The sequence below is a fragment of the Epinephelus moara genome, chromosome 17 (assembly GCF_006386435.1).
Source record: "Epinephelus moara isolate mb chromosome 17, YSFRI_EMoa_1.0, whole genome shotgun sequence".
Taxonomy (NCBI): Eukaryota; Metazoa; Chordata; class Actinopteri; order Perciformes; family Serranidae; genus Epinephelus; species Epinephelus moara.
Genome location: NC_065522.1, coordinates 26,673,698 through 26,700,228, shown reverse-complemented (window position 1 = coordinate 26,700,228; position 26,531 = coordinate 26,673,698). Strand labels below are relative to the sequence as shown.

Here is a 26,531-nt window from a genome sequence, read left to right as displayed (position 1 = left end):
TATTAAGTCATGTTTAATGTGTGTTTTGGATCAATTAAACTTTACAGCACTTCACAGAAACCCCACCCCTGACTAGTGTTTTGGAGGTGTAACTGCAGTGTGACACAGACACACCACCGCACAAGTACAAATGCTCACAATGGCATAGGCCACATGCGTAGGCTCTGCATAGAGCTGATTTCTGAGGATCAATGGTAGCACGAGGTCTTATTTAGGGGCTTCATGGCAAAAGAGGTGAATATATGCACTCACTACTTTTTAGTTTATTTTCATTTTATTTCTTTTATTTTTAAAACCTTTTTTCTTTGTTTTATCTAACAAATTTGTACTACTTCGTTTAGGATTATTACCTTAAAATCCAAATAAAAAATCTATTTAAATTAAGGGGTTGTAACGCAGCAAAAAAGGGAAAAAGCGTGAATTCTTGTGCACTTCATTTTATCTCTGTAAGTTTACACCAAACATCATTTTAAAATAATATTGAATAATTGCCCAGTTAGAAAAATAAGAAAGTGTTCAAATGAATGGTCCCTGGAGTCCTGTTGTTCTTCCAGGGTCATTACTAATTAAAACCCCACAGACTCTAAACAAATGCTGATTACAGCTGGAGCTGTGGATCGTCTCCATCTGAGTCTTTGCAAAGATTATATTAAAGCTTTCTTCTTCTACTAAGATGCGACTGTAAATAATAAATGTGGCCCTAACTTACCTACTAAACCGAATTCACCTTGCGCTGTTTCACAGTCTCTGAGTCAGAGGGTACAGAGAACGACTGACAAACCTTTGGATCGTTCAAATTACCATTGTCCATGGCTTGGGGGGTCGACGGTGTGGAATCTGAACTGCATTTGGAAATCCTGTCCTGTGTGTTTAGAAACTGATGCCAATCTGTGTTTCACAGTGCCTCTGTGTGTGTGTGTGTCCACGTGCCAGCTTCTGGCCTCTGCTCCGGTTTGATGATGAATTGTGTAATTATTAATAGAGACACCCCTGCCCCTTCATACAGCAACAGCCCAAAACACACACGCACATCACAGGAGCTGTTCCATTCGTATTAAGTTACTACATGTTGCTTCATTAAGGGCAGTGCAGCGCTGCATTTCAGGGGAATATCCAGGGGTGTGCACGTATAGTGTCTGTATGTGTGTGTGTGTGCGTAAGTCAGTGTGTGGCTAGCTAACAGTGGCTAGACAGCCAGACTTGGCCAACATGCACCGCAAATATTTATCTACGGACCTTCTGGAAGCTAGCAACACTTCTCACCTTCTACTCGTCTCCACAGGAGGAAAAAAAACATTTGTTAAAAGAGTTCTCTCTTTTTACTCTTCATCTCAGTCCCAGCCTCCACACTACACTGTATCCCCCCTGTGTCCTCAACAATTAGTACATTCAGTTTGAAGCTTGCCTTAAGCTTGTTAATACAGGACTTTTTGGACTGGTGACACATTTTTCTGTTATTTTTTCTCTTAACTTCTGCACTCTGGAGTCACAAAATTGTGACCACTCATTAGGGCCAAATAAATAAATAAAAAATAATGAGAGAAAACCGAGAGGAAAACCTCAGCACTGCTATGAATAGAACTAATGTAAATGTATGAGAAAAATATCTACAATCAAAGTGGTAAATTTACAAGAATAAACTCATTATTCCCCTGATATAAATGATAAATTAATGAGAGAAAACCTAGATATTCTCTGAGATTAAATGTGTAAATTAATGAGGAAAACTTCACCAATTAAAGTCGTAACTTTATTAAAATACAAAACTTGTATATTCCCTTAGATTAAAGTGGTAAATTTATTTAAAAAAAAACAAAACTCAGATATTCCAAAATTAAAGTTGTAAATTCATGAGAAAAAAAACCCTGATATTTTTTGAGATTAATGTTGGATATTTACGGAAAAAAACTTGGAAATTTTCTGGGATTAAAGTTTTAAATTTACAAGAATAAACTATTCTCCGAGATTGAAGCGTAAATTTATGAGAAAAAACTCAAATATTCACAGTTTAAATTGATAAAATTATAAAAAATAAGCAATATACATTTATGGGAGAAAACTTGGATATTATCTGAGATTAAATTTACTAGAAAACCCCCCCACAAATATTCACAGATTAAATTGGTAAAATTCTAAAAACAAATCTTGTATACTCCCTTAGATCAAAGTGGTAAATTTACAAGAAAATACTCAGAATTTCCCAAATTAAAGCTGTAAATTTATGAGGAAAAATAAATCATACTTTCCCTGATATTCGCAATAAATTCATGAGAGAAACTTGGATACTATCTGAGATTAAAGGCATAAATTTATGGGGGAAAAACACAAATATTCACAGATTATATTCGTAAAACTATAAATAAAAATCTCGTATACTCCCTAAGATCAAAGTGGTAAATTTACAAGAAAATAACCAGAATTTCCGAAATGAAAGTTATAAATTGATGAGAAAAAAACAAACAAATATTCTCTGAGATTATGATTGTAAATTTGCGGGGGAAAAAAGTGGATATTCTCTTCAATTAAAGCGGTAGATATACAAGACAGAACTCATCATTTCCAAGATTAAAGTTGTAAATTTACAGGGAAAAAAAGCTTGGAAAAACTCAGAAATTTACCATCAGAAAATGAGGTAAAGTAGTATAAAGAGCGACCGTCCAAGTCGGGAGAAAGATGTGGTGGGTGAATGTGTCAAGCACGAGATTTTCATCCAGATGAGCAGGGTTTGTATCCCGTGTGAGTCAACGCTGGTTTACTATTTTTAGACTTAGCTGACTTTTTAAAAAAGTTTATAGGATGTATAAAGCTGCTGAATGCACTGTGTACCCAATTCTGATTTTTTTCTCGGAATATTGCCTCCCATTCCCGACTTCTGTTTCTTTATAAAGCTACAATGGCCTAAAAATAAGGGTAAAAAACGGACTGTTGACACTTTGCATGGTTTGCGCAATGCTCAGCTGTGAAGTAAAGACCATGTGATTTGTAGTAAATTGGCTCCTTTAAGGACTGCTCTCTATGTGGTTGGCTTTCTGACACAGTCGTACATGAATAACGATGGCTTTAAACATGAACAGAATAATGTCAGGAAAAAGAACAGCAGCTAAAGTGACCTAAATGGAGACATGGATGCAAGTGTCAGATGGCACAATAACAGGACATGCTGGTCGTGTGCGTAATGCATGAGTCAATGCACCGCAAGCCTTTGGGAAATGAGTATGTGTGTATGTGTGTGTGTGTGTGTGTGTGGAGTAGAGCTGGGCAGTGAGGCGACAGTGGTAGCTGGCTTGGGTCATAGCTGCACAAGCACATTACTACAGCTTATGACTGGACAAGAAATACACACAGACCAACACAAAGAAGTACAGCAACGTGGTATTTTTCGCCGTAACCATACGCTTTCTCTCTCGCACAGGTGTATCAAGTGGGATCCCTGCGGACACAAAGTCCCCACGTCATGTAAAAGAGCAGCACGATGACGCACGGCCGGTCACTTTGCGCTCTGTGTTGTTTTCGACAGGTGGGGATGATTCATATTCAGATTCTGCCGGACTCCAAAAACCCCTCGGCTCCTGCATCATCGGCTTGCAGCGGAAAGGAACACGCCGTCACTACTTACAACACGTGCTGATGACGACCAGCTCGCTCACACCTACAAACACACAGTTGTATTGGGAACACGTGCAAAAAAAAAAAAAAAAAAAAAAAAGTCACGTTTGCTTCCACTAGATGACAACTGGTCATGAATACAAACAATTTCATTAAAGGCAAATCAGCAGGGACAGTAAACAGAGCATGCATGTACAGATATAGCGTGTACCACCCTTCCTGACACCACCTCTCCATCTCCTCCACATGCTATTTCTACTTGTTTGTTCTTGACCACGTGTGACTAATAAGCAGACAGGAGAGTTGTGCGCAATTTCATTTCCTCTCCTCTGCAGATGCGAGGCTTTTAATGCTCTGGTTAGGCGCTGTGACGCCTGCAGTGGAGGAGAACATTGTGTTAGCGGCTGTGGAGAGGTGTAGTGAGGAGGTTATAATTGTAGATTCCAGAGATGGCCTCCGCCTGGGCAGCACAAACAGAACATCAGGTTTCCGTGAGGCGTAGAAAAAGACACAAACATTTAAGATGCACAACGTGCTCATGACACAAACACAGGGCCAGAAGCAGATGCATGGTTGAGTCTACGCTGCAGGCAAACAAACACTGCAACATATACATGATGCTCATTTACATGCATGTGTGGAGAAATACGAACATACATGCAGACGTTGCACTGACACAGCTCCAGTTTGTGCCAGGCAGGTGTGGTTTCCACATAATTTTAATTTGGCACATGACAATTGAGTGGGAAGAAGAAAAACTCCTGGGAAGATGAGTGGTAGATGCTCGGCACGGCTGCTGAAAGTTATCCAATACCTCAGCAACTACAACTAGGTGTAAATAATGTCTTTAGTAAAAGTGACACCACGCCTTTAAAGTGTTTGGAGGATGGTGTTTTTAGCTTTATTGATGCCCAAAACACAAGTAAAACTCTAAGGAACGGAGTAAACAGTGTGTTTGTCTGGCTTACTAACTATAGGGAATGGAAATTGCGTAGCATTCTGGGTCAGCGCCATCATCCTGGAAGGATAAGCGTCCGTAGCCAGCGGTCTTACCATCTGTCATCTGTCAATAGTTTATCATCAGACATGGAAAAGTAAGCATGAAAGACACATGAAGAGATGTTCTCTACAGAGGAAGAGGAGCAAAATATTACAAAACTAAAGTTAGCAAATGATATTGATTCTTAAAGATCTTGACAGTTAGCCATCCATTACTGTCCCTGATGTCTATATGGAATTTAGCATTAGCGACTTCACCTGTCAGCAGCGTTAAATCTTTGGAGGCCCATGTCCACTTCACAAACCAGTGGCTACAGGATCTTCAGATGTACAAGCCAAACGAGAAGAATGCAATCACCTGGACAAAGATAAGCTCGCTAATGTTATGCTAACTGAATGCTAACAAAACATCGGCTAATCTTGCATAACTAATCTACCGGTAAATAAAACACAACGTTAGCCAAACTTTGTGTCGGACTGTATACTAAATATTACATTTGGTGTTTTGTTTTAGTGCCAATGGTTGGCACTCTTGCCGGGGGCTTTGAGTTTGAACGATGCTGCGCATTAGCCAATCACAATGACCAAGACGTGCAGGTATCCCCAGGAAATGTGTACCTACAGAAACAGCAAGCTCCGCGTCCATAGCAACCGCTCCACCCAAAACGCTGTCTCGTCAATGTGAAAACAATTTTTTTTTCCAGCGGATGTCTGAGTTACAACATAATTGAGCTAACTGGAGTAGTTTCATGTTGTATCCGACAACGGGAGGCTTTTAACAGATAACGTCCTGATGCTAGCTTTGGTAACTGTCCCTGTCAGCTGCAGTCACTGATGCTTTCTAGACATCGTGATTTCCCATAACTGAATAAATACCACACATAGCAACATCAAACTGCTTTGCTAGCTCAATCATGTTGTAACTAAGATATCCGCCGGAAAAAATATTTTATTCACGGACTGTTTATTGAGTTATTATCTTATTTTTATACAGTCTATGGTTATTACAGACACCGCTAATGGCTAACGTTAACAGCTAACGGTTAGCCCAGCTAATCTATGATAACCATGTTATTAATTACAAAACGTGCACACAGAAATAGTAACGTTTGTTCAATCATTGTGTTTATAGACTTAACAAACATCAGATTAGTCTACACGGTGATATAGTGACGTGAAAAATGTGATATATAGCTAAACTCTGCTGGTTTTCTGCCCTAAGTATTTGTAAACAACACGGCGATTCCCTGGGGGCACCGCCGGAAGTGACAGGCGTGATCGATCGCCGAGGCCCCTGCACTTCCGTTAGTCAAAAAACTCCAGGCTGTGCCTCCAGAGGTAAAGGAAGAAAAAAAGGGGGGGGGGGGGGGTTGTTTTTTTTTACCGATGGATTTCCAGATTGCTATAGGAGTAACCTAGCTTTACAAAGGCAAGGAGCATGTCATCAGCAAACTATTTTCTTTCTTGGGTTAAAGCTGTGTTTGAAAAATGTCTCTTCAGGGTTGGAATGATCACCCTGTGGGAGCCGAGATGCTCCTATTCAGGCTAACGATAGCTGGAGACAAGGCTTTCAAAGAAGTGATTTTAAGCGTTAGCATTAGCTCATGCTAGCTAGCTACAGCCAGCATTTAAGATGATAAAAATCCATGATCAACTGGCAGGAATGAGAAGCCTGCTAACACCAATTGTTTCACCAATTTCAAAGATATTTTACTGTTATCATAGTTAACTACACATATATTTCATGTGAGAATGTAAAGTTTGACAGGTGTAGCTGAGAGAGGCAGGAGCTTAGCAAACAGTCACTTATTCTGTTAGGTACTTTCTTCTTCATTATTTAGTCTATCAACAGCCCAGGGCGAAAATATATATGGTTTTCAACTACTTTTTGATGTTTTGGCGCCTGGCAGCATGGTGATACAGTGGTTAGCATTGTTGCGTCACAGCAACTGTGTGGAGTTTGCATGTTCGTATGTATGTTTACATACTGTTATACTTAACGGAGCTTGAGCTAGCTTACGATAAACATCTACTCCTTCAAAAAGACGATTCATGATTCATAAACAGACACTAACACATTCGGAATATCTCCTAATCAGCCTATGATGGCAATCGAGTACAAAAAAAGTCAGTCCTAGTATTCTGGTGTGCGCTGGAACTTTAATTTTTATAGTTTACAGTCCTGTATCAGCTGGAGTCCAGGAAAGAAACACTGCTGTGCACAGGCTATCTTCAGTTTTTTTCTAAAAGACATTGACTTAATAATTAAATATTCCCATACTTGAATGAGCAAACACGTGACATTTCTTCTTGGTAAATAAAACTATTGATTAAATGGTTCTGCACTACAAGGTACAGACTTGTCTCCTAATGCGGGAAATCAATTTAACCCCACGAAAACCATTTCCAGCGAGAAAACCCATGTGCTTACACATAACTGACTCCACACACACACACACACACACACACACACACATCCTGTGCCCCACAGCAAGTTGGGCAATTTAATAAAGAGAGCCCTGCAAAGCACAGGAAGCTGTTAGTTCTCCCACTGAGGCCCTGGTTAGCGATGCTGACGCTGAGGTGACGTCGAGGTGAGGCAGCAATCTAAAGGTTAACGACCGTTCACAGGCCAATAATGGAAGCAGTGAGCAAACATCACGGCTCCTTCATTCGATCTGCGCTGATGAGTTACATAAGGCGGGTCGAAGGACTGTTTGTTCTTCCTCTCCATCACCACATAGAAGATTGCAATGATCTTGACTATGGAAGTAGGTCAGGCTGTATGTTGAGTATGTACATGGTGTGGGGGGAGCAGTCGGGGGTTAATCTAAAAGTCTCTGTCCACGTATCGAGGTTGGAAAACGTTCTGCAGTTGTTGCTCTGAAATGAAATTCTTTGACTCTTTGTCAATTTGGCTTCCTGATCACACTGAGCGGAGCTGCAGAGAACGTGGACCCCGGTCGATGTGTCAGGGTTAGGTAACTGAAATGTAGGCTGTGTGTGTTTAGTCTATAGTTTCCCTACAGGCGGAGTTGAGCAATCCGTATGATGTCAAAAGATGGTCCCATGATCCTCAGTTTTCTTATTTGAAACACCCAATTTCCAAACTGAACTTCTCCTTTGCAGAAAGTCCTCCGAGCCCCATGTTGCAGGATCAGTTGGCTCGAGCACGTCTTACTTTGCACTGTAAAACAAATAAAGGCCCTCCATGTTGACGTCAGCTTATTGCTGTCATAAACTCGAAACCTTTGACCCTTCTGACCTTCACCCTTCATGACTGGTAATTATGAACATCTGCAAACAAACTGCTTTGGTTTTGCTTCAAGTAAAAGTCAGCTGTTTCAAAATCTGCTCTGATTGTTCAGCATTCCTGTTGGTTATTACACCGCTTTTACTGTCCTCTAAATACGTTTTTAAGAGGAGAAAGAGTGTGAACTGCAACCGGCAAATTAAATCATCTGTTGCTTATTAGAATTGATTAACGGTAAATTAAATGTGTTCTGTCTGCAAGCTGCATTAGACACGCTCACGGAGATAATTAGAAGTAGTAAATATGAGATAGAAGTACATAATACAGTGCTTTGTAGGTAAAATATGAACGTTGAGGCTGTTATGCTCATGTTCAGGTTCATACTTGTATTCTAGGTTTCTACTGGAACATGTTTACATGCGTTAATGGTCAAAAAACACTTTATTTTCCTCATCCTGTCTGTGCTGGAACACATGTATTCACCGTCTGTCTAGTACGCTCTGTTTTGGCGCCTGTCTCTTTAAGAACCCCTCCCGAGAAGCCAGTCTGCTCTGATTGGTCAGCGTTTTTGAGTGTTATGCATCTCATTACTGCTAGAGAATAACAGCAACGGAAAATAGCAGCACTTTCTAACGTGAAAAAACACCAATAAAGGCTCCTAAAAACAACCGGACATCTGCTACCAAGATTACACGTTGCCCTGATGTTAGCATGAAGCTACATGTAGCAGTTCATGTAGCGTGCCTGGAGCAGATGACCATATAAAGAAATCTGCCGAGAGTATTGAAAATGTGAGGTTTTTGCTCGCAGGGATTACTTTTACATAATTATTTGAAACTTTGGCCGCGTCTAATATGAACGTCTGACATTGTAACACTATACATACGACAGAAAATAAGGAAAAGGATGATAGGTCCCTTTTAAGGAAGTTTAGTGTCGGGTTTTGGCTGCTCTGCAGTTCACTGCATCAACAATACTTAGATGATGGACACTACAATTATAATCTGAGACACCCTTTTGTGATAAACTAGAGACTTTGTAGACTGAGGTCAAGACAGGTTGCCCTTTCACACATGTAGCATGCCCATACTGATGAAACATCATCAATATGGGCACCAAGGCAACTTTCCTGGACCCGCGCTACTAGGGTGACTACGACCTGAATTTTGAGGAGACCAAAGAGGATGATAGAGGATGAAGTAGCCATCTTCGGGTGGAGGGAAGAGGGAGAAAGACTTTAGCAAGTTCAATAAAAAGAAAAGCAGGCGCTGCCACATCACCTGTTTCTGTTTTGTTTCATCACAGTAAGGGGAAGATATAAAGCTCTAACAGTAAAGATCAAAGTGAGCACTCTACAGATACTGAGCGTCACAGAAGAATATCATTTCTTGTAAAATGTCCGGTGTAATCAGTAACACCGATGTTGCCACTAGTTTATGAACTGGTGGGAACATTTCCTTACCGTAGCATCCCAAGCGTCAGCCAAACCTGGCAACCTTGAGTTTGCCTTGAAACATTCTGTTATTTCGTGATTGTACTGAGGTTGACCTTTCTTTGTTTCACTGCAAAGTGTCCCCATCTTCCCAAAAGGCCAGGAGTTACTAAAAAAACAGTGGTCTGGTCTAAGATGGCTTAATCGGGCACAGCTCAAACAGCCTAGTCAGACGAGGGCTTTACTTGCAAAAGCCCAAGTGGGAAAAAAAGGGATTTCATGGCTGCTCCTCTGAGAATAACTTGACCCCCTCTGCAGGAGTCTTAACTGGATTCTCACCCTGTTGTCACCGTCAGCGCTTCAGCTGACCCCGACATCAACTCTGACCTCCTCTCATCCCCTGAACCTCCTCCACCTGATCCATCCGGCCTCAGCACGGCTCAGGATGCAACACACACCCACCCACCCACCCACACAAATATGTACTGACACAACCACGTAAACAAACAATATCACAGCCCCGACGGAGGAACTCACACACACAAACACAGGCTCCATGTGAGAAGTGGCTCGTTAGTAGACGGTAATCAGCTTAGTGCTCTCCAACGCCCACCGGCGCTAAGCTCTTTACAGACAAACCCAGTTAGGGAAGTAGCAGCTGAGCGATGCCATGGCCCCGAAACCAATGAGACGCACACACAGTCAGACACACACAGATCATGGCGGAGCCATGGGGAGAAACACTGTGGCGGCGTTGACATCAACACAATCACCTGAGACAGAGCAGAGATGTGTGTGTGTGTGTGACGGCAGGGGAAGAAAAAGAAATTTATATGGGAGACAGACGGAGAAGAAAAGAGGCCGGGAAGCAAATAAAGCAAGAAGAGAAGCTCAGATGTTTTCCAGGGAGAGTGTGTGAGGAGGGAGGAGGAGGGAAAAACGCAGACAAATAAGAAGGAGTGTGTGTGAAACACTCCCTCCTCTCCCTCCTCCTCTCCCTCCTCCTCCTCTTCTGCCCTCAGTAACCCCGGTACGTTGGTGGGTGGCTGCTCAGTTCTTTTAGGCAGCGCCCGACGCTCTCCGAGCCCGGCATACATCCCATACCACAGCACACAATCAGCGCTCTGTAGCCAGGATCACACTCACACAGGGAGCTCACACGCTGCCAAGCTAACACAAACACACACANACACACACACACACACACACACACACACACACACACACACACACACACACACACACACACACACACTTCGCAGTAAAGGGAGTTCATGTCAATGCAACCTGTTGGTCCACCACTTTGGTCCACACTGAAATATCTTATTAACTACTGAATGGATTGCCATGATATTTGGCACAGGTATCCATGGTAACCAGAGGATGCATCCTATTGACTTATGTGATCCCGTCACTTTTCCTCTTGTGACACCATGAAGTTCTCATTAGTGATTTTGAGTGAAATATCTTGACAAAATATTGGCTTAACTCCGATGAATTGGGTGCACACATTAAAGGAGTATGTCACTATCTATCACTAGGGTTGGGTATTGTTTAGGTTCTTTCCATTACCAGCCCTAAAATTATACTTTTAAAACGGTATTGGTGCCGAAATGCTGTCTGAACAGAATAAAGCACTGAAGAATAAAGCTCAAAATGACAGTTAAAGACATTAAAGGCCGGCTTTTTCTTTTGCAAAGGCAAATTTGAGCTTGAAATTGAAGAATAAATTAACTTTAAACAGTTAAAAGTACACTTAATGTTATCAATATGAATGACTACAACAACATGTAGCATTTATTCACTGACAATTTGCCTAAGCTTGCACACGATGCTACGTTTAACTTCATACTATGCTCTGAATGTGGCAACCTCACTGTCACGCATCACCGTCACACACAAGATCTCTCTCTCGCACTGTTGCTATGCACACAATGCAAGGTGTTTGTCAGTTAGCATAACACTTAGAGCTAGCATTAATCAAAAGTGCATCTATAAAACAAGATCATTTCTGGGCAGCGACACAGTTTGAAATATTAGACACCAAGCCAATGGTCGGCTGTCTGTTAAATTCGGGCTGTCAGAGTGTGTGTCGCCCTAGTTTTTGTGCTGTGTCCTAATTTGTTCTTTCAATATTATGTTGTGCTGTTAATGTGCTAACTAGCTAACTAGCCTACTAGCATCTTGAATCCGTCCTGTCGGTCTTCCAGTTTCCCTTTTTGAACAACAAACACCTCTCTTACACAAGCGCAGTTAGCTTTTGGCTGTAGTCTTTGTGGTGTGTTCAGGTACATCTTTTTGGGTGAGACACAGGCAGCATAAGGCGATGCAAAATTGCCTACATCACCATTAGTTCTTTGATGTTGGTTTGATGTGTTTGGGCCTTTAGATGAAGAGCAGCAGGCGACAGGCTGCACACCTCCAACTTAGAAACTTAACCAACTCCTTTCACTGTGCGCTGCTGTCTGCAGACTCATGTTGTGTGCAGCGTGATATCAGATCACGGTTTCTCACAGAATGTTTGAAAAAGCCAATTACTGCCTGACTTCTTTATTACAATAACAAGTTTGTTTTGCTGGCCTCAGAACCCTGTGACAGGTGTCGCCTCATCAACCAAGATTGAAATCTTCAAGATTGTCATTTTAATAACCTCCTTCAGGCTGAATTGTAAAAACTTATAGGGGGGCTATCCCATGAGAGTGGTATCAGTCTTTTCATGTGAGTTTTGACAAGAAAATCTGAGTGTATTTTACATGACTTCTTCAAAGAGACACAAATGTGCTGACGCGTGAACAAGTTGACACAGCAATAAATCCAGCATTTACATGCTGATATGTACACAAAGTATGCATTGTGCACTGCAGCGATGAGAGCTACATTCAGGCTTCAGCAGATGCCCCACCTTAACTTGGGCCGTGAAGGTACAGGCTAAAAGAACATGCCATACAGTATCTATTGATTGTTACTAATGGATGGCCTCAGTACGCAGCAAATCTAGCAGTTCACTCAAAACACCTTGCACACAACCTCGACTCACATGCCCAATTGAAAGCTTCTTAATTTGTGGAACGTGATTGTGAGGATAAAAAAGAGTCTTGTGTGAAAGTGACAAAACAAAAAGTCCACAAAGAGACGGAGAAAAGACAGGAAGAAGAGGGCTGGGAGAGCCGAGTAGAGAGGCATGGCGGGGCAGAGGGGCTTTGTTCAAAACAGAATGAGCAAAACAGTATTGACAAAAGAGACAGGAGCTCTGTGAGTGTGTGTGTGAGTGTGTGTGTGTAGGCCAGAGCCAGGTCAGTGAAGGTAACTTTAGCCATTAGTTGAGGAGCTTTTGGCTGATCCCTGCTTCCTGAAAGGTGACTGGCCTGGATGATCTGTCTCAGCTTTTCTTATTAGGAGCAACGCAGCCTTGGGCTTGGGTGCATGTGTGTGTGTAGTTTATGTGTGTGTGTTTTCCTGCACACAAAACTGGACTTTCTAATGTAACTAAAGAGCTCTAAATTGAAAAGCAAGCATGCACAGGTAATCAAATGCTTTTCTGTCACATCCGATGACAAGTCCAATGGCTTAAGTCCTCAAGGCACACACACACACACACACACTCTCACTTAGCCTATCCGGCGGCGCCTCTTTGACTGACCAAGCTGCCAATACAATTCATTCCCCTGCCGCTGTCTTCCTGTGTGTGCATGTGTGTGTGCGTGCGCCAAATGCATGTAAATAAGGCACTAGTCGGTCAAAACATGACCAGAGTACTGAGTCATTAGCCAAGGTTTTACTACCTAATTACCATTCGCTCGGCCGGGCAGCTCACCAGAAACACACACACACACAAAAGGAAGAGCTGCTGATGAGGAGCCCTTGAGCAAGGAGCTCAAACTTTAACAGGCACAAGGGTAAGTGAGGGAATTAAAGCAGAAAGAGAGCAGTTAATCCATGAATTAATACTCAACACTCAACAGAAATAATAAAAATACCCTGCTAAAATCCTTGAAGACCAGATTTCAGATACATATGTTTTGGTTTCCGTAACTCAGATTCTGTATACAATATTAACAGTTCATCAAAATAAAATCTACCACAAATTACACATTTAAACAGCTCCCAAATACAAAAATGTCCCCTGGGATCTATATATATAAATCAACAGGTGATTTCCTTCTTTTAGTAAAATCCTAAATGGTTGAGTTGGGGGTTTTTTCCACCTGCTACTGCTCTGCCATTTCTCCTCTAATCATCACACTGTAACCTGTGACAGGCTGTTATGATACCACAACTATTACACATTCACATATATGTAGTTCTTGTCGAGCCGCGAGCATCACGTAAGTTTACATTTACTCCTGTGTGCGCACGGCGAGAGAGTAGAGGGAGAGACGCTGTGCTGCTGCCAAAGGAGCCGCTGACTGAGTTCCCTCTGAGCTGTAAGTCGCTAAAAGAGTCTGAGAAGGCCGCGGCTGTTCATAAAACATTCAGGACGCCACAGTTTATTCCACACTACTGAAGCTGCTCCTCTTTTTGGATCCACCATGGAGTTGGAAAAAGACATATTGCATTTTGTTTACCTGCAGAAAATGCTCCTAAACACATCAAATATTTGTTGTAAATGCGAAAAGTGAACTGTAAACAGGTCGTTCTGGTCCTGCAACATTCAAATTACTGGAGGGGAATACACTCTGTATTATTGTTTGAATTTCTTGTTTAGGTTATATTTTACTTCTATTCTTACACTAGTTGTACGTACCTCTTACTCCTCTCTATTTATCTGCACTTATTTCTGTCTTTGTGCTGCTGCAACACCTCAGTTTCCCCTCTGGGGATCATTAATGCTTATCGAATTATTATTTTCATTGTTTTTTTTATAGCAGCTTTGACTGGGTTAAGATCCTGGAATCCAGCTACTTCACTGAGATGACTGATTTATCTAGCATCGTGACATAAAATAATCAGCACCACAGGTGGGCTAACACCGTTTTCAGGATGATGTCAAGTGCTGTAAAGTGGTACACCAGAACCAGTGAAGAGTAATAACACTGATAGTGAGCGCTGTAGACAAGACGAGTGCTGCTATCGAGGCTGCTCTTCATCAACATGTCTTCTTAATATCGCTCGACACTGTAGTTTGTTTTACTTCACTCCGCTCCACTCTTAAAACCCCTGCAAAACAGATATGTTGGCATGGCTACACATCAGTGCAGCCTTAAAATGATATTAGATTCAGGTGGATACGTTGGTCTCTAGAGATTGGTTAGGGATAATCGAATCCCCCTTTCCCACTGAAATTGCTTGGAGTGGACGCAATGTCAGACTTAAGATGTAAAGTGTAACGAGCAGACAGTTCTGGCTGCTATCAGGCAAACGGCAGCTCAACAACTCTAAAGTGACGTAGTTTATGAGCTTTGTCGCAGAGAGGTGGAGGGGATGGTGAGCGGCGTGACACCGAGGTGAGATGTCTGCCAAGCTGCAGACCACTGTTTGATGCCAACAAACAAGAAGACCAGTTGTGATTTAAAGAGTCAAGTTTGTGTTTCCAGCAGTGTTTAAGCCACCAAACATGAGGGTTTTTTAGCGACCCATTGCTGAATTTCCAGCCTGGATAGTGCCATGAAAAGAGGATGTTCTTACCAAGACACTGGCACGATTGTGCCACCAAAACTGGGCATCTTAAGCCAAAACATGATGTTCTCCTAATTATAACCAAGGGTTTTTTGTGCCTAAGTATAACCACACAATAACCAAAATGTTGTTGAAATGTAAAGAAACATATATGCGACATAATAATGTAAAAACTTATTTCATCCGCAGTTCCGAGATGTACAATACCAACCTTTATTTTGGTGATTGAGTTGTGTTATAGGGGGCATTTTTACATATTTGAATTATTTTCCCTTCTCAAACTTCAGGTGTTTTTTGTTGCACCTGTTTTGTACTTCGTATTGATATTTATTTGCTTTCCAGTAAAATTTACTGTTGTGACAAAACAAGCAATCTGAAGACATCACCTTCACAGACCAAACAACTAATCAGGATAACCCAGAGAACAATCACATGATTAACTTTTTAAACTCTCAAATATAACGCTATCAGCCTAAAAATTCCCGTATCAGTTGGGTTCTTAGGGCAGGTGTTATATTTGGTGTTGTGGTCTCTGCATTACCGCCAAGTAATATGTCTGTGTTCAGTTGCTGGACTTCCTGAACACCTTCCTTTGTTGAATTAGCCTTTATTTGCCTGACAGGTGGGGTTGTAACTTCACAAGAGAAGTGTGGACATCTGTGTTTAACTTTAAGTTCAACACAGTGAGTGATAAAACATTGATAGATAAGGCGGGTGTGTGCCTACGTGAGTATGTAACTGATACCGCGGAGTGGAGCCTGTGTCTGTTACATTACCGGAAATAAGACCTGACCCCCATCGGGTGTGTGGAATTACAGGAATTACACACAAGCACATGTACCTCGTCCTATCTGCTGATCTGCCCCTCTCCATGTGATGAGCTCAAGAATGAAGCCACTCAGGTCTGCTGCTCTCGCCCTGACCTCGTGAATACGCCGTCAGCATCACACATGCGTCGTTTTCATGCAACTGTCAGCAAGTACACACAGAGCAGAGAGATCCAAGTGTGTGTGTGTGTGTGTGTTTAAAGAATGTTGGCATGTGGTGGGAAATGGGTAGTGCAGCATGGTCAAGGTCTTGGGAAGATGAGCGAGCGGAAACAAAATCAGGCGGGTGATAACAGGGTCGGGAGAGAAGCAAAGAGAGACAGGGAGAGACGTCAGAGGCAACGAGTGGATGAACTTCATTCGCTGGTAATCGCCAAGGCAACAAAAGCATGACTCACACACCTCCTCTGTTCATCAAACATCAAACTATGCCTTCCTTTTAATAGTCCTCTAAAGGGTAACTGTGGTATTTTTCAACCTGCACCTTATTTTTCCATGCTTTTGTGTCTACGTGACGACTGCCAGCAACCTTTGAAATCAGTACAGTATTGAGTGAGAGCGCTGGGGCTGGCAGTAACCACTCAGGACATGTTCACACAGTCAGTTTACGTCCACTGAAAGTGCTTGTTTTTGCCACTGACAGGTTCAGATTATTATATTAAGTGTCTGACATTATTATGTAAAGGATCCCTACAGAGATAGACCCTTCAGCCCCGTTTCCACCAAGTAGTGCGCTTGACCATTATGTTAGTTTTTATATGACATACACTTTCAGTAATGAGTGGAACTTCAGACATTTATGTTTATTAATTTCAACCGGGTTTTGTGAACTGCATATATTCTAATCCTCACTTGGAGAAAAGAAAGCATCATGGAGTGTTGTTCCTGTGGGCTACAGCAACACTAAACCCCTGAGCTTGCCTGAGAAGGACTAAATGCACACACCTGCTATTTCTAAATATCCCATGGAGAGAGACTCTCACTGCAGCCTGTTTTATTTTGTTCTGAAAATGTCGGTGTGCAGCCTCGTTAAACGGGGAGCAGACTTCCATCTGTGTCAACGGTGAAGAGGAAATACAGTGGGTACTGGATGCAGCAGTGAGTGACAACAACCCCACCCACATTTAAGAGAGCTAGACCTAGGGTCTAGGTACCATGTCTGAAGGGTTACTTTTGGTTCCAAAGGTACCATACTGAAAGTGTTTGATGGAAACGAGGCTTTTGATCCTTCTTGTTTAACCAAAAACAGCCCTAAAATCGCCATCACCAAACCCACCAGACTCCATTTAAATAAACAGTAATTTTAGCGTGTATACAGGCAGCATATTTTCACATCTAACTGGGTGAACTGAAGGTTTATTTCAACCAAACCAGAGTTAGTGAATGTTGGAACAGTGCAAAGACAAACCAAGACGGCTTTTGTGAGTTTTATTTTGTTCTGTCGACTTTGACTGAAGTGTGTTTTACAATGATATAATTACTGTTAGTTTAAATGGAGCCTGGTGGGTTTGGCGACAGCATTTTCTGAGCCATTTCTGGTTGATCAAAAAGGATCTTACTCTTTAACATGAATGTCCGTCTCTGTAGGGATCCTTTCCATGATGTTGTCCGACACTTATATCAACAATCTGAGCCTGTCAGTGGCAAAAACAAACACTTTTGATGGACGTACATTGAAAAACTGTTGCTCCCGAAGAAAAGAAATCAACTTTTTCCCCCCATCGGTTTGGTTTGGTGGACGGCTCTAAACACTACAATCCTCACGAGCCTCAGCCACCGTTGCCATGGAGACAAAGCCAGTGTGAGCTCAGTGATCTCTGTTGCGACTGGGAACAAAACATGACGCCATTCTTGCTGAATTCTTCCGAAAACTGACCCTGAATACAAAAGTAAACTGACTTAAGTTGTTTAATGTTTCGTAGATTTTCTGCACAGTGTAAACGTGTCATTTAAGGGAGTGATTGTTAACTTGTTTTTCATGCAAACACACTTCTGACTTTGACTTTTTAATCAAAGGAGCAGCTTTTATTTGACCCAGCTGTCCAACTTTTGTAGTGACGAGAGTTTAATGTCCATGTCCTGCCAGTCACCTAACATTATTTATACAGAAATTAATTTAGATTTGGTTGAGGGAATATCTCGACATTTACACTGCTTCCCTCTTCTTTTCTCATCTCAAACACGCCAGTGTTAATCCCCAAATTCCACGGTACAACGTTGCTGTTTATTTTGCCATCCTAATTCCAATGAATTAATTCCTAAACCTAAGATCTACCCTCCTCCTCCCTTTGGCCCTCCACCTATCAATCATCACTCCTCTCCTCGCTCCCTCTTTTTGCTCTATAAAAAGCCGTGAAAAGCATCCTCATCCATTCTCCGTGCTTTTCGGCGTGTCCAGCTTCAATATTTGAGTGTCAACAGTGCTTTATGAAAAGGCCCTTTGAAGTCTGTGGAAATGAGGCAAATAGTAATAGTATGGAGTCAAATATGCAGGAGTGATGGTAAATATTACGCATGCACAGACGCAATCTGCAAAGAGAGGAAAATTTCCATCCAGAGACAAACAACAGAGCGAGGTTTAGACTGCTCAGTGATTCAGATGATGTTGTATAGGACTGCATGGTGACACAAACACACCACAGTTATTGTATTTTTCATTCATTTTTATTTTTATTTCATTTTTTAATATTAGTTTTCTGTGTAGTTTAGTTTCAGTTAGTTTCCAGAGTGGGTTTGCTTATGTCAGTTTAGTTTTTATTGTGTAAAAATGTTTAGTTTTTATTAGTTTCAGCATCAGTATTTGTTGAATTGAATTAAAAATGTTCAATTTTAGTTTAGTTTCTATTAGTCACATTAGTAGTTTTAATTTTTCTAATGCCTGCTTCTTGTGTTGACATTTTTTTTCCTTTTTTTTGAGTATTTTTATTTTATTTTAATTTGTTCTTTTTAAGTACACAATTTTCAGATTCAATTAGTTTTCATTTTTTTCTACAGTCTTGAGTGGGTCTGCTTTTTTAGTTTAGTTTTTCTTAGTTTCAGTACTAGCTTTAATTTTGCTAATGTCTGCTTGTTGTATTGACAAATTTCCCCAATTTTGTCTGTGCATCTTATTTTATTTTAGATTGTTTTTTTAAGTCTCCAATGTTCAGATTCAGCTTTTTAAATTTCTTTTAAGCTTAGAATAAGTTAGTTTCCAGAGTGGGTTTGGTTGTACAAGTTTAGTTTTTATTGGTTAAAAATGTTTAGTTTTAGTTGAGTTTTTATCAGTTTCAGTGTTAGTTGTTAATTCTTTTTATTCTAATACTGGAGGTATTGTTCATGGGCAAGATTTAAGAAGTTTACAATACAAACACAACACTTAATGACACTTTTACTATTCTACTTTTTCATTTAACTTCGTTTTAAAATACACAATTTCAGATTCAGAATGTTTTGGGGGGATTTTCTACAGTCTATTTTTTTTTTTCTTCTTCAATTTCAGTTAAGTATAATGCTTTTTCACACCTAAACGTTTAGTTTTAGTTGACTATAATAACCCTGACACCCATCCACACAGACACATCCACACACAGTGGAGATTTAGTCTCTATTCATTGTGCAGAACCCACTTCCTCTTCTCCTTTACACTGCAGTCAATGGAAGATTATGTCTGTGGGAGAGTGGACCTCAGGCAACACACACACACACACACACACACACACACACACACACACACACACAAAGACAAGTCCCGACAAAGCTCCCCTATGGCGGCAAAAGTCACTCACTACTATATTTCCTTTAAACTGCACCATAAATCCTACCAATTAGTAAAATACATTTTATTATTTCACTTACACAGTAGTCACAGTCTGTGCTGTTTGGATTTCCCAGAACAACGAACAAGTGATGATTTTACTAAACTTAACACTGGGGCTTGTTAAAGACACGGTTTATGTCAGGAAACTGATATTCCCCGAAGACATATCTGATCGATTTTGTGTTAGAGGCCGAGGTTCAAACATCCGTCACTGAATGTAATTATTGTCATCTGATAGTTTGCACTCTAAAGGCCTCTGAGTCTGATGCGTTTTATTGTTCTAATCGTTGTGAAAATTCGCAATGTGAGACAAAATGGAGAGACACATCTGCCCCCTTGCTTCTCTCCACTGGAGTTACGTCTTGAGTCCCCGTCATTTGGCACTGTGGCTACCTGAAAGGGCTGAGCTGTCTTTCCTCTCTGTTTCCTGTCACTGTCTCTCTGTCTTTGCACTCCACATCCTCGTCATCATCACTCTGCGTATTACTATCTAACCTGTTCAGAGTCGGCCATCTGATTTGTGAAATGATGCTGTGTGCTCAGTAACTCTCTAACTCACACAGTAACTGAAGGTGTTTAAAGAAATCGACATTTCTTGGCATTGATCTCAGCCTGTGAACCTTTTTTGTGGCTGTCCAGCTCAGCTGAATTGGTGTGCGGGAATTTCTTCTGCCATCCCTTCTTGGTTGTCCATCGTACCGACGCACCCAAGATAAACTTTTTTATTGTCCTAAGTACGCGCAGGTTCACAGCGGCCCTAAGACTTTGCATGTGTGACTGGCCAACCACAGCAGCAGCACCTACAATCCATACCGCACACTTTCAAAATGTGTTCATGTAAAAATAATTTGGATGTGAAGGACTGGTGAGAGCAAGAAGACAGCAGTTCTACTCTTAACCCCATGACTGCAGAAACAAAGGATAAAATTATTCCCATCATAATAAACTTCCTTTGAATAATATAAACCACCTTGCAGCGTATTGGCACCTGATAAGCCCAAATTCACAGATATACTACTCCAACCAGTCTTCCTTGATCAGCTTTCATTGATTCACTACTACCTGAAATAACACGCCCACATCTACATCTGTCAAAGCAAGCAGTCGCATGTTTTCTGTGGGAAGCTGTCGGCCTTTTAAACTAACATCCATGCCAAAATTTGACAGTTTGTACAGCTTCTTGAGATGCAGCCAGCTAATTCTTAGAAACTGTCCTGATATTATTCCCCAAACTAAATTAAAGTTCAAGAAGAGGCTTTTGTACACGTGTAAAATGTTAACGCAACAGAAGCAACTTTCTTCACTGAAACTCAAACTGTCACATTTTTGACCCGTAAGACACTCTTCAGCACCTGCTATGTATTTAGCACGTTGTTTTCACATAGCAAAACTCTCCAGTGTATCTCCATGATGGCGCCAGATGTGGCTGGCTTTGTGGTGCCACTGCAGCTGTCCTCTGCTCCTGCACTACAGACTTTTATCACACAGGTTTGTAGAAAGTTCCACACACAGCCGATAGCGGAGTAAAGAATCATGTTTCTACAGTTAAAAGCGGCACCATGTGCGGTCCTGTAGCTGTGTGTGTGACGGCTCGATCATCCATCACAAAGCTCTGTGTGTGTGTGTGTTAGCGTTCAACTCAAATTAGTCCTGTAGCCTTTGGATTCGCCTAACTGGACAGAGGCGAGGGCCGAGTAATGAGACGATGCTGCTGCCGCCGCATGCAGGTGACCTCATCACATGGTCTGAAGTCAGTGGGAAAAAACGCCTCAGCCTTCGTGTCCTCTAATAAATGTGTGTGTGTCAACCTTCAGCGCTCCCTAAAAACCCAAACAGAGCAGAGTTGTTGCTATGTGCGGTGTGAGTTCGGTGACTCCCTGAACAGACCACCCAAACAAAGCAAACTGGACTCCAGAGAACTAAACGTCCCTGACTCTAAGAGAAACAAACTGTCCTCCATTTTGTGACATTACCCAAAGAGACCTGTCTAAATACATGAGGAAAATATTAAGTAAACACAGAAATATGGCTTCTGTTTAGTCAAACTGGCGAGGAAGCAGATCCAGGTCTCTGTGCTGTCCTCGTGTACCTACGCAGGTTGTTCTGCATCTTCCCGTGGGGGCACATCAGTTGTGTAATGCTGTAATTAGGTTAATGAGGGAAAGTTGCAGTGCAGAGAAATTCAAGCTAATTTCCATCTTAATATGGATTATGTAATCAGAAGAGGCAGAGTGCGCCTCCCATCTCATCCTGTTTTTCATATCCATACAGTCGATTATACAACAGCCGCATACAAAAGTCTGGGAGGCATACGATTTTTCAAGTCTTAATCCCAATGTGAAAATGTGAAGGACCCCACACGTAACGTCATGTAATGGTAAATTTAACAGTGCTGTTCCGAAAGTGTGTGGCAGAGGTAGAGGTAGAGCCAAGTTACTGTGGTGAGAATCAAGCAAGTCGAGTCGAGTCCCTGCTATGAGTCAAGTAAGACAAGTCAAGCCATACGGAATTCTGAGGATTCAATACTACGGCAATAGAGTGTGCCAGTAAACCCGGAACTCCGTTACCGCTTTTAGCACTTCCAGTTCTCTCGTCTAAAAGTCAATACGTTTTTTGAATGGGATTTTGGTAAAATGCCTCAAATAAGGTCTGTGGTTAACAAAAGCTTAAGCGAGTTTCATGTTTTGTTCTACGACATAAAACACGTCAGTAAATACCCTACTTGTGAATTTTGAAGCTTTTACGTGTCGTAAAAAAGGCGGTTGCTAACAAGTTGCTCAATACGACTACAAACCCTGTCAGGGACATTAAACGTCATCACCCCCAAACAGACGAGAGCGCTGGCAGTCCGCCATTACAGCTTCTTATTTAGCTTAAACAGTCCGATTTCCCCATTATACAATGCTTTTAAAATAAAGCGGCCGAAATCAGTTGAAAGCTTAGTGGCGGTGACGTCAAGAGTCATGCGACCGTGGAGTAGTCATGTAGTCTGTTAAAGCCTAACGTTAGCTTTTTACTTCTGGCGATCGCATTTAAGCTTCAAATGCGGTATGAAAGGTGTTCATATGTGAAGATTATCTCACTGAACAAAACCTGTAAGTATCATAAACTTGTGTTAGCCACAGAGCTTATTTTCTGACATAATCCAAAACGCAATGCAAAAATCACATTCACTTTCTCTTCCGGGAAACAGCGCGATGCTAATCTTCCGGGTTTTGACGTCAGCCCTGGCACACTCTATAAGTTAGCTCAAAAGACACATTCACATACGTTTCTGAAGCCCCTTTCACACATGCTCTGCAAACCTGACATTATCTTGAAGAGCTGTATGTGTGGACGCAAAAGCCTGAATCAGTTGGACTGGATGTTAAACTGTCTTTACCCTGCTAGCTTCCCAGAACAAAGTGCGTGTGACGTCCCATTGAGCCCATGTGTTGTTAGAGCAGGTAACTGTCCGGAGAAAACTTAAATAAAAAGGCCTAATATTTATAAAAATTGAATCTAAAACATCTAAGACGAAGGATTTAATACTCTTGTACCAGTCATTTAGAACTGAAGAAGTTTCTTGGATGAGAGGCGAAACGTCTTCAAGAAACGCAAGCAAACTTATGAATACTTTTTAAGCACATGCAGACATCGTGATTCATGAACAACCAGCGTCCCAACACTCAGAACCAGAAATTATGTGCAATCGAACGTGACTTTAGAGTGAACAAACATGGTGGATGATGGGCAGAAAGAGCTATCTGTACAGCATGAACGTGGACTGAACATGAGTAAATTCTGAGTTGAATCCCATTTGTTATTTTATTAAAACTCTCTGAGACCTGCTGGACTGTTGGCGATCCTCGGAGACCCCCCACACCCCCCACCCCCACACACACACACTTAATATTTAATTTAATGTTCCGTACTTGTGATTTGGAATCTGTGTGGCGAGGATGGACTTCTGAGCAGATCGGGGGGTGTAAAATAAAACACTCTTAACATACCTCACACCACAGAAAACGTGGCGAGATGATCTTTAGAGCCATTAAACAATTGGGGCTTTGCCTGGCTTTGCAAGTAATTAAAATCTGATATTATGCTTTCATCTTGCTTTAACTAAACGCATTGTTGTTGATCTCTTAGCTTTGTTTCCCCCTGAAATTAAGTGGTCACACTGAATAAATAAATGCTTAATTAATAGAAAATAAAGCAGCTGAAAACATAACATTTCTTAATGAACTGACGAGAAATGCAACTTTCCAAAGATAAATATTGACCTTGGTTTTTGTCCTCCATTAGCTCACTCCTGCTGTTTTGGCTCCACATCTGTGCGCATTTACACCCTGCATTAATATGTCACTGTGCCCAAGAGCTTCACTCCACAGAGCAGCCTGGCGCTCAGTCTGCCTCCCGCACATTGCACCAACCAGGTTAAAAAAGCACAGCAGATAAACAACTGAATGCACACACACTCACTCACACACACACACACACACACACACACTGCCCTGAGCCTCACCCTATTCGGGGGTCATGTCCCGTCCACGTGGTTGTGTTTTACATAACACTACTAGTGCTGTTAGTCTAACCTAGTGTTGCCCTAGATTACACGCACAGCCAGAAAACCCTGTCAGCTGCAGAAGGAAGACTGTGTTTTGTGCAGAGGAATGAACGTATGTGTAGTTTATTAAACACAGACTCATTAAATACAGTCAGATTAATAATTTAAAGATCAAATAACAAAAGGGGAGTTCTGATATATCACATCTTGGGTCTTATTTTCCCGAACAAAGCTGTTTTTACACCACTCTGCTTTACACCTGAAGCTGAAATCTGAAATTCACTGTGAAAAGGGTGGGAGTCGTCATTAAAAATCAAGCCTGGTTATCCACTGTAACTGTCTGGTGTGCAGGGACACTGGGTCGAGCTGTGACTCACCGCTTAACAATCTGACTCAGACAGTTTCTGTTCTTTGAAGAAAGGTTTCCGAAGCGTGACACCAAAGAGAGAGATAAAATCGATTAAATGACAGCACGATAAAATGAGGTCGTCATGGTTTTTGTTAATGTGGAAAAGGGAGAGTTTCCTCAAACAAAACAAAAGCTGGTGCTCCCTTAATGCACACGTCGTCACAGTTTGCTTCAAAGGTCAGTTTTGAATCAGTCTGCAACCAAGTACACTGCTGAGATCTTATTGTATTATCATTATTATCATTAGAGAACAAAAATGAGGTGAAATCTATCTTCTGGGCTTAAATCTGACTCATCATACATACAGACGGAGGAAAGAGGAGTGAATTACACGTCACTTGCCAAGTCTACGGCAGACAGGATTTGGTTATGTGTGAGTTCCAGGTCGCTCCGTTCACTGACTTTAAGTATGTTTATCTCTTCCTGGCCCACGTGACCTGAGACTTTGAGGAGATACCAGCCAGCTGCCAACTGGGCCAAGACGCCCGGCAGAGTTACCAATAAAACTACATCCTGTTTCGAGGGTCGACGTCAGTATGGGATTATATCTACGCAGTTAAAGTCCATTTTAGTATTACTGGTAGGTCTGGTATTTCTAAATATATGTTGATAGAAGTTTTTATGCATATTCTGTTGTTTTGTTTTATTGGAATATTTACTATTTATACATTTTTCAGTATTTTTGGAGCTTTATTTCACTGGATTGGACAAAAAAAAATCTTAAATCTTAAATAAACAAATAAATCTTAAATAAATGAATTCTTGGGTAAATTTTCCAGATTATTTTTATCACAATATAAATCACTATTCCTCTATTAATTTACGTAACTGGATTAAAATCCAACTCAGTAACAATTACTTCTGCACAACCTCCCAATGTCTGGCATTTTACCCAAAACACATTGTATTTAATGAATTTATGTTTTTATCTATAACATTTATCTATGTAACAACCTTACAAGTGGAGCTCCAATGATGTGTCGATTAATCGATCGATGGATAAGTAGTTTGGGAGGAAGGGGTGGAGGATAGTGCAAACTAACACAGGGCTTTCACCCAGGAGACTGGTGTTTGTGTCCCGCAGTCAAAGTTGACTTCTTTTCATAACAACGTAGCCTAGTATGCTGGTATGTGTAGCATGCTACGCTAGTGACGAATGTGAGGTGTTTTTGTAATATACGTCACGTTACATTAATGACAAAAGTACTTTTTAATGCCAATCCATGATGCTTTTTCTAAACCTAACCACGTAGTACTGAAGTGGAGCTGCAACCGCTTCATAATGTTAAGGACCTGTTGATACTTTTTAAGGCCTTTTATTAGTGAATGTCTATTCAAGCAATCTTAAGACTTTTTAAGGACCTGCGGCCACCCTGTTTTCCGTAACTTTTCAAGGATCCATAATAAATTTTTCATTTTGGAGAAGCATGCACTTCACTGTGTCTGCCACACTTGCTGGCCTGGTTACGGTACTTTTCCACACACACATGCAAGAGAGTCTCACTTCCTATAAGAAACGCTGTCACACTAAGTCACATACACACGTAACAACTAAAAGTGTAAGGCTTGGCTGGTATAAATCGTGGAAAATGAGAACCGTGCAGGTTTTCTATTTGCATCAGGCATCAAATAAGTTAATTTGCTTTACTTGACATTGCATGACCTTCAATGCAAAAACTGAGCTTTGCAATGTTGAGGCTGAAATGAAGTTGATGCGTATTAGAGCCATGTCAAGTTATGTCAACGGCTAACTTTCAGAAAACAAAGCCGCTGTTATGTTACATCACGTGGAAGGTTATCCCCAGAAGATTACGTCAACATTTAATTTCATAACAAACAACAAAATTCCATGAGTTTTCCAAATATTTCAATTATTTTTTCTAATGCCATGACTATTCCAGGCCTGCCAAGTAAGATTGTGAAATGCCATGACTTTTCCAGGGTTTCCATGACCGTGGGAACTCTGAGTTGTTTTGGAAGTCAGTGGACATCGACCTATTCTGTCATTTAGGTATGAGAGAGCGTTGTCATTGGCCACTGG

General features: G+C 41.3%; 2 protein-coding genes across 2 annotated transcripts in view; both read right to left on the bottom strand.

Moving 5' to 3' along the window:
• Positions 1-26,531, bottom strand: part of zgc:194930 (uncharacterized protein LOC557813 homolog) — a 278,453-nt gene that overhangs the window by 216 nt on the left and 251,706 nt on the right. The window lies entirely within an intron of this gene.
• Positions 1-26,531, bottom strand: part of si:ch73-335l21.1 (insulin receptor substrate 1-B) — a 77,786-nt gene that overhangs the window by 20,080 nt on the left and 31,175 nt on the right. The gene's annotated exons all lie outside the window — the stretch shown is intronic.